Genomic DNA, 16,785 nt, shown 5'->3' with positions numbered 1-16,785 from the left:
TGCTATAGGGAATCAGAACAGTCCTAGCCCTGGTGAGCCTGGGGAAGCATTCACCTGCTTTAAATCTCAGCCTTTTTAGGCTGGGGCTATAGCTCAGTGTCATAAGCAACTGCCTGGCAAGTGTAAGGTTGTGAGTTTGATTCCTGGTACTGCAAAAAAAAGAAAAAAAAAACTCAGCTTTTTCTTTTATATAATTAGAGGGGTCCCCACTAGGGAGAACAGGTACTGGCTGAGTGTAGGAGGTTGTATATGCCTCTCCCCTGAGGTCAGTTCATCCGCAAATCTGAACAGCAGTGCTTTCTCCTTGTGTGACTTTGGGTAATATTCTTGACCTTTCTCAATCTTGGTGTGCCCATTTTTATGGTAGGTATTAAAGTGGTGCTTCCTTCATAGCACTGTGGCTCGAAGTCAGTGCTCAGCTCAGGACCTGCTGGGAATCTGGAAGGGCTGGGTTCATTGATGAGGATCAGAAGGGAGGAGTCTGGGGGTGATCCCAGTTTCCGGGTGACTGATGCAGCCATTCATTAAGAAGATCATACCACAAAAGAGCAGAGTCAGGAGACCCTGATTGGTTGAGTCCAGGACACACTGGCTTGAAGTCACCTCAGAACTTTGACAGCTCCTGTCAGAAATGGAGACATGGCTTTGGGTTCTTGGCTCAGTCTCAGCCTGCCAGCAGCTGTGGCCACCGTGCGTCCCCGAGGTTGTCCAGAGAGTATCTCGGAGCTCAGGGGGACCCTAAACCAGAGAGTCAGCAGGAGGAGAAGCCAGGGAAGAAAATCGAGGTGGTGCATCTGGAGAGGAGAGGCCTGAAGAAAGGAGTTTCATGGACAGCAAAGGAGAAATGGAAATCCACCATCAAGAGGTTTATCCCCGGAAGAATGAGCTGGAACAGAAACATATACAACAATCAAAAGACTCTCTCAAGAGAGAATACCAGCCAGCCCAGCTCAAATGAAAGCAGCCCAAGCAGTGCAGACACCTGCCGGCATCTTCAGGGAGAGGGTGATGCGGCAGCAGTGGAGGTGCACACGGAGTCAGGAGAAGGTGGATCTGAGCTGGTTTTTAGGGAGGAAGCTGGACCAGGAGGGGCGGGGAGGGACATTTCAAGCAGAGCGAGCAGAGGACCAGGACAGGACAGGAGCAAGATCTGTCCAGAAATGGTGGATGTTTCGGACAGAACTGTGAAGACATTTTGTTTTCTTGGAGCAAATGTGTTTTCCCAAACAGGAACTTCTGCTGAGGCAATTTCTTTTGTAAAAAAGTCCTTCCCTTTAGTACAGGTTCCATTCCTCAGTTCCCTCACTTTGGAAGTCCGTTTCCTTCTACCTCTCTCCTCTGGGTAATCGGCACCCCTGCATGTCCCAAGCAGAGGCAGACACCACCTTTCCTGGCCGGTTTGGCTTCTTCAGTGATCCAGGAGGGGTAAAAGTGCTCAGCATCTGAATCCAGGGCCCTGGGTTGGAGCTGCCTCATGGTACAAGCTGTGACCAGCAAACCACACCCTTCAAGGAAGAGTGATGACGGTGTTAGCTACACCTGGGGGCTGTGTAGAGGCAGGCTATGGGGTCATGCTGTTGAAGCCATTGGGGAACAGGGAATAAGGACCCCTGAGGCTTGGGAAACTACAGGGCTCAGGGGTGCCTACTGGAGTGAGCTGGTGCAGGGGCTTTGTGGGGTGAGGTCGGGCAAGTCCTCTGTGGGGTGGGGCAAGGCCTCTGCTGGGTGCAGTGCCAGAGCATGTTGGCCTGGCATTTGCTTGCTGACTGACTACTGAACCACCTGGGAACTGCAGAGGGAAGCCAAGGCCCTGCCTCCCTCCCTCCCTCTCTCCCTCCCTCCCCCTGTCTGGTGCTCGCAGCACACAGTGTGGGGCAGCCCCAAGCACTGGGAAGACACCCAAGGCTTTGGCACCTCAGCACTGAATTCCATTCATTCTGATGGCCCCAGAGCAAGGGCCTGGGGGGCAGAGGGATGGTGGATGACGGAGGCTGGAAAGTAGATGGGGAGCTTCTGAGAACAAGTGAAAATCCTGGAAAATGAGGAGAATACTATTCCGGAGGGGGAACACCACTGTGTCCTAGGAGGCAGCTATTGAATTTTGCAGAAAAGGGAAGGGACCCACCCACGATGCTGGAAGCTGCAGACCGGCTGTTGAAAGTGGGTGAGCCTGCACCCTGTGCCCCATGCTCTTCCTAGCCCTTGTCCCACGCTGCGTGCAGTGTGGGCCAGCCCTTCCCCCTCCTCTCCCCCGGAGCAGTGAGAAGGACCTGGACAGGGCCGCCTGGCAGGAGCCAGCGGACTGCTCAAGTCCTTTCCAGGCCGCAGGGTGGCTGCAGCCGGGGATATCTGGAAACAGGCACCTGTGTTTTCACTCCCTGGGCCTTCTTTCCCTGCAAAGCTCCAGGAAGAATAAAAAACAACAGTAACCGGGGCTGTTCTGCGAGGCAGGGGCCAGGCGACTGGGAGGTGCTGCCTTGGTTTCTCTGCCTTCAATGTTCCTTTGCCGCTCAGGAAGTACAGCAGCTCCAGGCTCCAAAGTGGAAAATATAGCAGCACACAATATGTTGTTTTGGCAGAAAGCTATGAATTTTAGTATGGCATGTCTGTCACAGGGGCCCATCCAATTAACTCGCTTGTCCAGAAATCAGAATAAATAGTTTAGAAGCGACTGCGGCTTTTGCTCAGACTTTTATTTCTTATTTGTTTTCGTGGCTAGGCAGGTCTGCAGCTGCCAGCGTGTATGTGAAGGGCCTAGAAGGGAAGAGGACACATCTCCATGTGGGTTCTCCCTCCAGAGGGAAGAAAGCGGGTAATTTCCATGCCTTTTGGACTGGGGAATGCTGGTGAGTGCCTGTTTTAGAAAAGTAGCATAGAGAAAACCCTAACAAATTCCCTCCGGTCTCAGACCCAGTGCTATTGTTGTGTCTGAGACAAGGCCTGCTCTGAGTAGTTTCCCACTGTGGCTGGCCGGCCTGGCTCTGCCTGGCGTGTGACTGCTAGCACTGGCCTCACACCTCTGGCACCTGCCACAAGCCTGTGGATGAGGAGGGCAGCAAGCACTCAGGGTGGTGACATGGCCCGCCAGTATCACTGCAGCCAGGAACTCTAGCATCTGTGTGGAATCCGCGTAAGAGATCCTGGCGATGCCTTAAGGAAGCAGCGTCCATCGCTTCTCAGCCTTTTGGCTAAGATTGAGTGTAGTATCTGTCCTTATCAGGAAAGCAGTGCCCGGATGTGCGGCAAGGGGTTTCTCCAGGAGACCACTGGTCATGCTGTTTACCCTCTGTGGGCTTCCAGGGGCAGAATTGTATTCCAGCCCCCAAGCCACACACGGCCTGTGTGTTTCTCAGGCATTCTGCCCTAACACTGTGGGAGGAGAACTCTGCTCTCTCTGTGCTTCCTCCGGAGCTCTCTGACTTTCGACCTTGCTATCTGCGGTGGAGATGAAATCCAAAGCCATTCTCAGACTTGACTTTCATTCTTGAGTTCTAAAGGAACCAAACTTGAGCAAGTGTTATGCAGCCGGAGGGAGGGGCAGCCAGGGGAATTAGTTTCAGCTGCCCATGGGAAACTGTGGCCTGTGGCCAGTCCAGCGCTTTTGAAAATCTCCTTCTCTCCATGCTAGGGCCCAAGTCTCTCTTTTCAAGTGTTTACAGCCCTGGGCTTGATGTCAATATGTCTCCAATAGGGGTGGAAGAACCCAATCAAAGGCAATGCATCGTTTGATTCTTGCTCTCAGGAGCAAAATACCCCCAAATAACAAGGACCCGGAGGCAGAGCTTTCTGCAGCCAGCCATCCCCACCCAGGGCTGTCAGGAGTCAAAGGCGCCTTCTTCAAGGGCTACAGACTGAGCATGTCTTGTGCTTTGTGCTGCTTCCATTTGAAAGGCTTCTCCAGTGAATTCTGTGAGTCATTCCTGGAGCCTTCAGGAGTCTCCATGGTGATGGCTGAGCAGGCCTGCGGGAGACGGCCGTTCACTCCGCTTCCAACAACTTCCTCTTCTGGATTTGTTTCTTCTTTTCTCAACAGAGACTAGAGCTGAGGCTTGAGCTTTTTTGTTTTTTAAACAAATCATAAAATGAAAGCTTCCTAAACCCTTTTCCATTTTATCACAAACCCATTCTATGTAAGTTTATATTCGAGTTTTTACCTGCCTCTAGGAGAGCATAAACAAAGCACAACAAAAGCCTTGCATTTGCTTTCGTTTTTTTCTTTGCAAGGGTTTGAAGAAGGGAGTGGGTTTTCCTGTTTCCTGCAGTGAAAAGGCTCTGGGAGAACTGTTGTAGCTGAGAACAGAGACACCCACAGCTCCTGCCCCGTGGGGTGAGAGGTCAGTGTGCTCAACCACGGCCTTCAGAGGTAGACCAGAAGTCTGCACTGTTCACTTGTGATTGGCAGAACTGGGCTCTTCACACGCACAGCCCAGTTCATCCTGTTACACATCAGTTCTTAGTAGCTCAGGGGCACATTTTCCGAGACAGTCACTGTTGGTTGCTGTGTGAGCACCCTGGAGTGTGCTTGCACAAACCTTCATGTCTGTGTTCATTACTCCAGTGGGCTTGTGACACAACCAAGAGACAATGAACACACAAGATGTGTGAGGCTGCTGCTGTGGTAACAGGGCACACTGCTTACAGTAAACTTCTCCATGTAAGTAGAAGGTTCACACTCTAAAACCTGTAAATGGAATAGTTCAGTAACTGCATGAATCAATAGCATGGTCATTTATCATCATTATCAAGTATGCTCTGTACATAATTATGTGTGCTATACTTTTATCCCACTGGGAGTGCAGTAAATATGTTTACACCAACATTAGCACACACATGTGAGTAATGCGTTGCACTACAGTGTTGTAGTGGCTACAATTCTGTAGGGGATAAGATTTTTTTTTTTCCACAGGGTCTCACTGTGTAGCCCAGCTGGTTTCAAAGTCATGGTGATCCTCCTTCCTCAGTCTCCTGAGTGCTGGGATTATAGGTGCATACCACCACATTTATCTTGGGGATAAGAATTCTTCAAGGCCGTTATAATTTTGTGGGACAGTCACCATTATAATTGTGTGGGACAGTCACCATTATAATTTTGTGGGACAGTATGTGTTCTGTCACTGACTGAAACACGTACTCACCATTTGGGGATGTTAGGGTATGACCCTTACCCTTTGGCCATAAGAATTTTAGCAGAAATCTAGAAGATTCTACAAATAGGACTATTAAAATGTGTACCCGTTTGATGTGAACTGAGTGATTAAAATATGTTTGTATAACGTATCTGGGGCACAAACTCAGTGATCTTTTACAATGCTGTGTCAACCAAATTAATCCATGTCTGTGGGTAGAAATGAGTTCACAGTGAGATGGAAACCTGAATTCTGGGGGTTTCTTTACCCCCTCCCTGGTTGGAGCAGGACCCTGACCTCCTGGATGGAGTTCCACCATCATATTTCTAGGAGTCTGCAGGAGCATCTGGCTGGTGCTCCATGGTGCAGGTGTTGCAAACTCTGTGTGTGTGTGTGTGTGTGTGTGTGTGTGTGTGTAAGTGTGAAATGGCTTTCTTTGCTGCAGTACCCCTCAGCGGGGCCCCTATGCAAGGCTGCTTGGACCTCTCTGTACCAAGCTTTCTGATTTGCTTACAATGTTCTCTTTCCATTAGAGCTTGCTTTGCCCCACAGTGAGCTCGAGGAGCCTTGGCAGTCAAAGGCCACTTCTTTGTACTAGAAGCTTCTTTCTGACAGCAGAAGCTTTTACGATGAATGGGTCAAGCCCACTTGGGCTTGTTCTACACTCTTAACATATAGTTTCTTAACTTTATGAGAACCATGAAGCCTTTAGAAAAAAATAATTAAAGCCCAAACTCTCTCAGAAAGCTGCACACAGAGGTAACATTTCACAGAGAAACTCTAGTTTGTGGGCCTTGTGGTATGAATCCTGCTGTAGGAGGAAGTTTCTCTCAAGAGAGTTTTAACCCCTGCTGTGGACTTCTGTCCAGCCCAGCTCAGCAGAGACCACACAGACAGCTCTGGCTGAGCCCCACAGTGGGTGTGGCCTGGCCCAAGCCCTGGCCCCAAGACAGGCACATCATTTTCGGGTCCTGTATTCCACATGCACTGCACATGGCATGCCAGTGGAGGAACTGATCTTCTCCCAGGGTTGCTCCTTTTGAGATGCTCTGCTTGGAAGAGCAGTGAGTTAAGATCACTTTCCAAACCTCAAAGCCCAGGACTTCAGAAGCTGGACTTGGAGGCTCTCAAACTGTGTCTCTGGGAATGATATATCTTGGACTTAATCTAACCTGAATTTTTAAAACATCACACATACAATTAAATTTTTCTGCCTACTCTTTCTCTTTGTCATTTTTTTACGCAGTACTATACGTTAAACCCAGGGCTTTACATTTGCTAGTCAAGTGCTCTACCACTGAGCTACATCCCCAGCCCAAAAGAGTTGGTTCTGAAGCATTTCCATAGCAGGTTGAAGCCCATATTCAGACATGCTTCCTTGTCACACGCTGGGGCTGCACCTGAGGCCTCATGCACACCAAGCGAATGCTGTACTAGTGATCTATGTAGCCAGCACCTATTGTGTTCTGATCATAAAATAAAGTTTTTCAACTTCTCCTGCTCTGTTCATTGTCTTTTGGCTACTACATACTGGCCTGGTACCTGGATTTGTTTCTTAGGGCTGCTATAACAAATTAACACAAACTTGGTGGTTTAAGACAACAAAAATTTATTCTCCCACATTTCTGGAGATCAGAGTTTAAAATTACTGTGTCAGCAGAGCTGTGTTCCCTCTGCAGATTCTTGTTTCTCCCAGTGTCTGCCAGTTGTAGGTGTTCCTTGGCTATGGTACCTCATTCTCATCTCTGCCTCCATCTTGATGTGGCTTTCTTCCCTTTGCCCTATGTTTTCCTATGTTTGGCCTTTATAAAGACGCTTGTCGTTGGACTTAAGGTCTACCCAATGAACCCAGGATGATTTCATATAAAGATCCTTCACTTCCTTTCATCTGCAAGGGCCCTTTTCCAAGTCAGGCTACACTCACAGGTTCCAAGGACAGGATACGGAGACTCTTTTGGGAGGAGCCAACATCGAAGCCACTACAGTATCACTCACTTATACATCCGCATTGAACAGTGCCTGCCTCATAGTCGGTGTTTATTAGTTGTTTGTGTATTTGTTTCTGATGGTTTGGATTTAACTTGGACCAAAGGGCTCTATCTGCTCCATTCCCAGGTCTGAATAACGGCTGGTTTGTGTTTAGAATAAACAGTGTCTTTGGCATTCCTTGAGTAGGAAAACAGCTGCCAGACTCATTAGAATAAATAGTTTCTTATTTCCCCGAGGGATTTCTGTTAGAGTATTTTATGCCATTGTTTCAACCTGGCACATTTTACTAATGTAGGAATTACATGGGCTTAGCAAATTTGTTTGAAAGTCTTTTTTTCTCCCTGAGAATGGGGTCTTTCTCATAAACTGGATTCTATTTACAAGATAACCTTTCACGTGTGTATTTCACTATACAGTGGTACCTCAGTTCCTGAATGCTTTTATTTGCAAACTCTGCATTAAGTGAAAAATAGGACCAAGGCCATCCTTCCCACACAAACACAAATGTGACCATCTTTTCCAAAAACGTAGAACAAATTAAGTTCATGAGCCGAGGTACTGCAGTATTTAGGAAGATTGAAAAGATACACATTTATTAGGAGTGCAACTATATATGACTATATATGTGGCCTCATTTCTGTTGTGTGGCTATTTGTTGACACTTAAAATACATCTATACATTGAGAAAATTTATGTATAAAAAAGGTAGTGTGCTTTTTTTTTTTCTTTAAAAATATAGCTGGGTATGAGGCTCCTATGAGAGAATAAATGAATGTAATCAGGTTTCGCCCTACTCTAGAGTATAAATTTTAAGCTTTTGTACTAAAATGTACTATGAAGCATTTCCAACCTCACAATCTGGAACAGTTTTATTTGACAGGGTTAAAAGTGGCAATGAGAATAAGTCTGACTTTGCCAGCAGGAACTTTTAAAAATAACCTCTTCCTGTGTAGGTAACTCATATATTATATACCTAGCAATTCATGCAGCTGGTCATATTTTATTTATGAAACGTCTAGAATCTGAGATCTAAAAATGGGGATGGTCCAAATTCTTTGTTTCTTATTCATAGTGAAAATTGGTTCAAGTTGCTCGATTTTTGTTATTTTTAGCCCACATTCTTTTAAGTAGAAAGTTTCTGGGAACAGGACTTTATTAATAATTGTACTATTGTCTATCAATTTTCCAATGAATAAGTAATAGAAGAATCAGAAAAAAGCCAGAGAAAAAACTGTTCCTTGTCTGTAATGCTCAAAGCATACCATATACATTAGGAAACGGCAGAGACCCATCCAACCAATCAAAACACACGGCCAAGTTTAAATGGGAGCGTGCATTTCGAGTCTTGGAGTTTAAGATCCATTAACATCAGACCTTTTGACTTCACATAGTAATAAAATCCAGCAACAGCACAGCATCAATCAAGTAAATCAGACTTTGCTAAAAGAAAAAGCCTGTACTTCTTCCCAAGGGAGCCAGAGTCTACGTCCAAGTTGAAAAGATGGTTACAACCGCTTTCTTGTCGATTTCTCTGTTCTATAAGGGCTTTGCAATTTTCTTTCTTTTCTAGGTGTATGTTAGTTCCTATACAGATAGGCTTGTTCATCTGCCAGAAACTAGCTGACCAGTCTATCACAGAGTTAGCAAGTCTCATTGTTTCAAAGTATATTGTGTTTTGTTTTCATTTTAAAGAGAATTAAAAAAATAGCAAAATGCCAAGAATATAGACAAAAACAAAACAAAGCAAGAACAATAAGAATGATACGGGGTTTCAGAACAAAATGATGGGGATTAACAGTCATTATATTACATATTTTTCATTTTTAAACTCATTGGCAAGTCTGTGTTTTTAGTTAAGTTCTTGAATTCAGTCCTTTGAAACTTAAAAGCAGTGTTGGATAAAAATTAGCTTAATCACTTTGTGTCAGTGTATGTTTTAATCCCATGTTAAACTTTTCTTCACTATCTACTGTCTGCAGATAGATGATGGACCACTTTTACATTAAAAGATTGGCTTTTCCTACCTATCTTTGTGAGAGAAATTCACTAGATTGTTTTGTATCAAACAGGCCAGAGAAAATAGGGTAGAGGGAAAAACCGACTCTAGATTCCAAAACCAATATGGTTATAACTATCTATTAGTACAGAAGTCAGAGGCTTCATCTTTATAACGCCAAGCTAATCATTGTGATGTAGGCTTTAAAAATATCACTTTGAAGTCCCTTCAATACACCTAAAGTGTTGGGTAATATCTTTAAATTTGCCAGGTACAGGGTGGCCATATAATTTCTTCTTGGCTCTTTCAATTTTCCAGATAGAAAGTGGCCATATAATTTCTTGTTGGCTTTTTCTTTGCCATATACAAGACAGCCATATAATTTATGGCCCATGTAAGGATCTTCAAGAGAAGCTGGGGTGCCGCTAGACAGCAGCTGTAAACACTTTCTGGCAGTAGGTTTACAACAGGACATTCGGGTATATGGAACTCTTCTGCCTCCTGGGCCACTACTAAGTGCTTCTGAAGGCTGAATGTGTGCTGTAAATGTGGAAACTTTCACCTGTGAACAGCTGTGATTGTTAATCTTAATTGTCAACTTGATTGGCTTGAGAGGTGCTTTGGGAGGTTTGCAAAGCATACTTTTGGACGTATCTGGGAGGATAATGGGGACGTAACCTTGGGGAGTGCATCTGGTTCCTGGCCCCTTCCTCTCCGGCTGTTCTCCTGCTGTCTGACTCTCGGATGCCTCAAATGAACAGCTTTCTTGCATCAGGCCCCTGGACCATTTTGTTTCTGCCTTGCAGCCAGCCAATCATGGACTGAACCCTCTGAAATGGAGCCATGGGTATCGGGTACTTCATTCCAGTGACTGGAAAGCTGGTTGATACAATAGTTGTGATAAATCCAGCTTTGTTTTTTTTCTCCCTGGAATCATCCATCCTTCTTGGTCCATCTGATCTCAGCAACTCACTGTTTTTGAGCCTGAGGACACCTTTCTACCTCAAAGTCCCTTTTCTACTTAGAGTGCCCCCACTTTCCCATCTCCAACAGGGAGGTGCCAGTGATGCTCTGGGATGCATTTCAGCAGTACTTTTCTTGATAAATTAGGCCTAAGCTCCCACAGGGCTACACTTGGATCCTTGTTAAGGCAGTCAGACCTTTCTATTTTGTTACATTTTGATGTGTAGTCTCGCATGTACTGCTTTACTGAGAGCAGAGACCACACATAAAACTGGGACATCACAGTACCCGTTGTATGTGCACCCCTCATTTAAACTTCCTCTCAAGTGTCTTAATAATTCTGGTGTATTTTTTTCCCCTAAACTGTGATAAGATACAAGCATCCGAGTTGATTGAAACCTTTACCGTATCTAGCACGTGCAAGGAATAGGCTCCCGCTGTTGCTGGACTAGAATGCTGGCATTTTTCCAGCCAAGAGGTGTGCGATCTCACGCAAGTTACCTAACCTTTGTGCACCTGTAAAATGAGGATAATGATAATACTCACTTCCTGGAGCTGTTATAAGAACCAAGTCCTCACAGAACAGAGCCCGACGGCATTAAGTATTCAATATCTTACTATTTTCACGGTTCAGTCTGCATTTTCCTGTTTCTTGGGGCTTTGTTTGCATTTTGAATTACACTGTAACTAACAGAAAGCCAAAAACATGTGTACTGCCCACCTGCACGAGGTACACCAAGGGATGGACACTGGAGAGCCATAACCTCAGTGACCCAGTGAACACCTGACAGAACAGAATGAAAAGTCCTCTTGAACATGATGGCCAGACCGTGCTTATCCTTGCAACCTAAGATCAGAGAGTCGAAGTGCTGGGTCGCTACACATCTGTGTCTGTATCTATAGAATAGGGACAATAATTATGAGCTGAAATAAAGATGAAATGAGATACTCTGTGCAAACCATTAAGTATGCAGAGCACTTGCTATATCCTTGCAACTGTTCACAGCATCTATCCAGGTACATGAATTCCCTGCAGAGAGCAATATGAGGCATATTCTGGGCAGAATGTCCACACAGCTAACTCCACTAGGGGAAGTTCAGAGAGTGCAAGGCCCTCTAGTTGGATTAGAAACGCAACTGAGGCAACATCTTCCCCTCTGCAGAACACTCAGTGAAGGAAAAGACAACATCACCATTTCAAAGAACGATCCATGCTGATGCATGACTTAGCATTAGCAACAGAAGTGGTGGCAAAGACAGGCCACTGGCAGGCAGCCTGAAAGAAGCCAGCAAATTTATATTAACCACCAGGGACAAGAAGCAAGCTCCCTGAGACCTTACTGGGAGAGAAAGGACAAAAGGCACCCACAGTGCTTCTAGACAGGTGCTCAGAGCCAGTGGGTTTTTACCGCATCCTGTACCGCTAGGGTGACTCAGATTGTAGCTGCCTAAAGAACTAAGGCTGTACATGGTTGAGCTGGAGAAAGAAGTTTGTTCAGTTTCAGATGTGTCTGCACCTAATTCCTCAACTGTACCATGACCAGGTCCCCAAGGAAGGGACATGCACCCACTTTATTTCCTTGGCATCATCTACTAAGAATATGCGATTTTTTCATGCTTACTCTTACTACTGGTTATCCCTTGTACAGCTGTGCATGCGGAACTATAGTTGGTGTGCTTTTTATTCTCCTGCAGCAAGCATGTCCCAGAGAGGTCAAATGGGAGAGCTGCCCTCAGTTCATTTTCCCTTAGATCTTAACCTTTTCAGCTTATTTCCACTTGGAGTCTGGATATTAAAGTAAAAATAATGCTTTGCGACCTTTATATAGGGCACCAGCTGTGTCTCCACCTTTTCCCCTGTGGCTTAGTGAGCCACAGAGCCGGTGCTGCAATAGCCTTGTTTCTGGAATTCTAACTTCCTTCCCAGCAGAGAATGACTAATGCTCAGAGCCACATATTGTACCAAGGGTTATGGAACAGAGCAAACGCTCGCTGGAGACATGCTTTGATACACTGATATCCACCCTGGGAACCAAAGCTAGATTTAGTTTTTTAAAAAGTCCCAAGTTTGCTCCAACTCCTCTTCAGTTCTATCCCCTTTCCCTCCCCAAGGATGTGAATCAAAAGCTTTCAGAAATGAGCACAATGGTGGTCTCTGTTACCCCTGAGCAGAGGTGCGTGAGTGCTAGGGCTCTGAAGGAGGCGTGAGTGAGTACGTTGGCAACAAACGCACCATTGGCAGAAGCTGTCCACTAGCAATATCCCCCCCCCCCCGCCGGAAAAGATTTCAGTGGAAGCCTAATAAGGGCACAGGGTAGGCATGGCGAGGCAGTAAGAGAGCCTTCACTAACATTACCCAAATCTGCCACCTCACCCAGAAGCCTGAGTGACAGCTCAGCCTCTGACACTGTCATTGCTCCTAGAACGATGGATTAGAGGAGCAGGACTTAGTTCCCCAGTCAGGAACTAAAGAGCTCGAGGCTCCTGCAATTGCTTGCGTTGGAGTTGTCACAGCCTTCACCCCTGCAATTGCTTGTGCTGGAATTGTCACAGTCTTGGCCCATTCAGCCTGCTGAAAACATTCTGTTACTGCCCAGCCAGTTGCTTCTCATTCTCTCTTGCAAAGGAAGAAGGCTTCACATTTGGTCAAATACAATTGTGCAATTAAAAGTGGAAGAAGTGGAGTAGGGGAAGAGGAAGAGCAGAGAGCCTGGAAAGCCAGGTGTTTGGTTGACTTTAGGATATAGTTGTGTAGTGCATAACTGTGGGCAGTTGCCGGTAGTGGTGGCTCATGCCTGTAATCCCAGCACTTGGGAGGCTGAGGCAGGAGGATTGTTGTGAGCTGAAGACCAGCCTGGGCTACAAAGGAGCTCAAAGCCAGCCTGAACTGCATAGTAAGACCCTGTCTCAAAAAGACAAAACAAACAAACAAAACTATGGTCAGGAAATGTACAGGAGAGGATGTGTTCTTAAAGCGTGCTGTGGATTATACATATGGATCCCTTCTGGTTTTTGAGAAAATTAGTCAAAGATGAATGTTATTTTGTTGACAGGACTACATTTGTCCTGTTGCTCCATACAGCCCAGGCTGTGTCAACCTCACACACATGGGGGACTGTGGGCTTGCTCATCAAATCGGGGCAAGCCTGGGAAAGTTTACCACTCTCCTGGAAGTCACATTAGAAGGCTGAGGCAGACATTAGGGGTTTGAATAAATCCAACAGGCAGAGGTGAAAAGTAGAGGGGGAGGTGGTTGACACTGGAGCTGGGTTTGCTATTGGCTTTATGTCTTCTGCCAGGGAACCTGGAGTGTTGATAGTGTAGCTTCCTGGCCGTGGGCCGGATAACTTCATTTTACTGTATCTTTACAGTTGTCTCATTGCTGAAAGCTGGAAATAGGGAGGAACAGTACAGAGGCAACTGACGTTTAATGTCCTTTTTATGAGCAACTTTTGTTGCTAGCACATTGATTCATGCCTGAACAATTCCTACATGCAGAGATTCAAAACATCCTGTCTGTCTCCTAGTTAATTTTTGGGTAGAGAAATGGAAGGTTTCTACAGACTGTTTAGAAAATGGCTGCTAGAAATCAGAGTTAAAAAGAAGTTAATGATTTTATTTCTTTCTCTTTCTCCCCACAGATGAGTTTGAAAGTCTTGCTTGGGGCCATATGGCGTGGATATGCCAGAAGGAAATTATATGCTGCTCTGTTTCTACTCAACTACTTTTCATTGTGTAAGTGGACCCTTTGAAGTAGCCTTTTCCTTGCCTTAGATTCTGACATGAATAATTGTTTAATTGCCTTTTAGTCTATACAAGATAAGGAACCACGTCTCAAAACTGCATAATTCTCTTAACTACACAATAGCCAAGCCACCACAGCAGTTTTTTGTTTGTTTGTTTGTTTTTTTTTTTTTTTTTTTTGTTTTTCTCCGGTACCGGGAACCGAACTCACGACCTTGCGCTTGCCAGGCAGGCGCTTTTGCTGCTGAGCTAAATCCCCAGCCCCGTACCACAGCAGTTTTTGAGGCAAGGAATTCCACACATATGTTAAGCATTTTATTCTCTCCCAAGTGCTTTGCTTTGTATCATTTTGTTAAATTGGTTAATGTATATGAAAGGACTATGTGAACTGTATGACATGACAAAAAAGTAAGATTTTATAACACCGTGGATTTGATTTTCCATATAGGAAACTGATGCTCAGTGAAGTTATAACCATAAGTCACAGCAGGGAAATAAGACCCTGACTGTTATCTGTTTTCTAACTCTGGATATGTGGTCTCCTCTGCAGCGGATGTCTCCCCACACAAGGTGTTCAAATTGAATGTTGCAGCTCTTAATAAACTTTATTTTTAATTCTAGAATCATGCAACAAACTGGACAAAAATGGTTCAGAATACTCACTGCATGGGTGGGTTATATTCCTAGCAAGAGAAAAGGAAGGGAGACACTGACATGGAAGGGAGGCAGACACAGTCCTATTGGTTACAGGTCCTGTCTTATGTGAACGTGAGTTGAATGCTTGGCTGCTTGTGATTGGCTGAAAACCGCCACTTGTTACAAGAGTAGATTCGTTCTATTTAGATCACACGTTAGGTTGCCCTTCAGCATGTAAGGAGAAAGCGTTTGGCCTAACTTGGAAGTATGTACTAAGGCAACTAAAATCTAAAGGCCAAACCAATTCTCCAGATGCCTTGCCCAGTAAGGCCAAGGGCCACCTTGAACTCCCTTGGAGGCTTCACAAAGCCCCTAAAGGTGGGCTCTTGGGCATATTTCCTGATCTGAGTTTCTTCCCACCAACCGTGTGATCTCCCCTCAAAGGCTGCAGGCAGTGCCTTACCTTTTTATCTTATTCAGCTGCTTCCAATCAGCCTTCTACATATTACGTTCTGTCAGGCTGGGGCAGTGGAGTCATATTTAGACCTAAATATATATATATATATATGTATATATATATAAAATATGCAATGTGTAATATAGAGCTTTGTTTTAAAAAAATTATCTCTGAGATAAGCTCAGAACCATTTCCATATTTTAAAAGAAGGAGCTAGTAAATCCTCATGTTGGGGTGTTACATTCAGCTTCAATCTCAAGTATGTTGGGAGCAACACCGCTGGTGGCAGCAGAAGTCACAGCAGGTTGAAGTACCCACCACCCTCCCAACCCTCGCCAGGTGCACCTGGGCAGCAGGATACAGGGTTCAGGAAGCCCTCTGTTAAAAGTAAATCTTCAGACAGATTAAATTTAACAGACGTTAAACAAGCAAAGAATGATTCCAGAATCAGGCAGCTCTCAGAATGAGGAGAGGCTCAGAGTGACTCTGGAGCTGCTTGAGATTGAATATTTATGGACAGAAAAAGGGAAGTGAGACCCAGGAAATGGAAATGGAATACAGAGACTAGTTGGCCACTCAGCTTCTGTGATTGGCTGAGACTCTCAGCTGTCTGTTACAAAAGCAAAGTCCTAAGTTAGGTATTTAGGTTAAATGCTGAGTTTGGTTGCAGTTCATTATGTAGGATTCTACAGAAGCTTCTAAAGCCCAAATTTAGTTTGATTGAACACCTCCAGGACCAGTGAACTTTGTAGTAGGGCCAGAGGGTGGGTGGCAGCCTTAGAGGAGAGGTTCCCTTGTGGAGGACCGCCATGTCACCCTCCTCCAGACCTGAATGTGATTGTGTGTACTTTATGTGTAGTGCAGGCTGTACAGAGGTGACATCCACAAATTGGCTGTCTGTTTAATTAGTGAATCTGACCGAGGCTGGGTATGCACCTTCATGAAAGCAGCAGCTGATAATGGACTTACACTGTTTGTTATCAGTGGCCATGGTTGAGCTCAGATAGATGAGCTATGATACCATGGGGCTAAGATACAAGATAACGTTTTTGCTGAGGCCTGCATGACTCCAGAGGAAAATTCCTTCCCAGAATTGGCTACAAAGCAGATTATTCATTAATGTTAACCATAACCTAAATCTGGCTCTTCCTATCCCTTCTGCAAGAATTCTTTCCCCTCTGTTATCAGCCTTACCAGCCTTGCCACTTGCCAAGCACACCCAGTCGCGATCCCCTCACCACTTTTCTCAATGAATAAATACCTAAGTTCTGGGTGCCTCGTGGCGGCCTTTTGTTTTCTGAGAACAACTGGTCATCCCAGATTCCTGCTGCACCCCTATTTTGTCTCTTGCTTTTTCTTCCAACTGTGTGCTGGAACACTTGGCAAGAGATTGGAACCTGTTGCAGAGGTCTCCTATAGTCCCTCACTCCTGATGAGGGCTTACAGAGGTCTCAGGTGCATCAGAGGGCACAATCAGGGTGATGAGGCAACTCATGGGGAATCGGAGGAAATATTAGCAAATTGTAATATCTGATAAGAGAATGTGTATTCAGAATATATACAGAACTCTTACAACTCAGAAGCATTATCGCCAAAACAAATGAGCAAAGAACTTAATTAGACATTTTCTCAAACATAGACAAATGTCCAATAAATGCATGAAAAGATGCCTAGCAACTCTGTAATTATGGAAATGAAACTCAAAACTACAATGAGATATCACAGCATAACCATTAGAATGGCCATTATAAAAAAAACCCAGCGTGATAGATATAGAGAGCCTGGAACCCTCATTCACTGCAAGTAGGGAAGTAAAATGTGCAGCTGAAGTGGAGAACAATATGGTAGCTCTCAAAAAAAAAAAAAAAAAAAAA

The 16,785-nt window shown here is 45.1% G+C and overlaps 1 long non-coding RNA gene across 1 annotated transcript in view; it reads left to right on the top strand.

The window, feature by feature from the left end:
• Positions 1-1,887: 1,887 nt before the first annotated feature.
• The window catches only part of LOC106148866, a 27,950-nt gene continuing 13,052 nt past the window's right edge, over positions 1,888-16,785 (top strand). The window contains exons 1-2 of the long non-coding RNA XR_001234587.1: positions 1,888-2,160; positions 13,716-13,809. This is a non-coding gene — a long non-coding RNA (uncharacterized LOC106148866). The remainder of the gene's footprint in view (positions 2,161-13,715; positions 13,810-16,785) is intronic.

The sequence above is a fragment of the Chinchilla lanigera genome, unplaced genomic scaffold, assembly GCF_000276665.1.
Source record: "Chinchilla lanigera isolate Chin_1 unplaced genomic scaffold, ChiLan1.0 scaffold00030, whole genome shotgun sequence".
NCBI lineage: Eukaryota > Metazoa > Chordata > Mammalia > Rodentia > Chinchillidae > Chinchilla > Chinchilla lanigera.
Note: the sequence above shows the minus strand (reverse complement) of the source record. Positions and strands in the feature narration are given on the sequence as shown.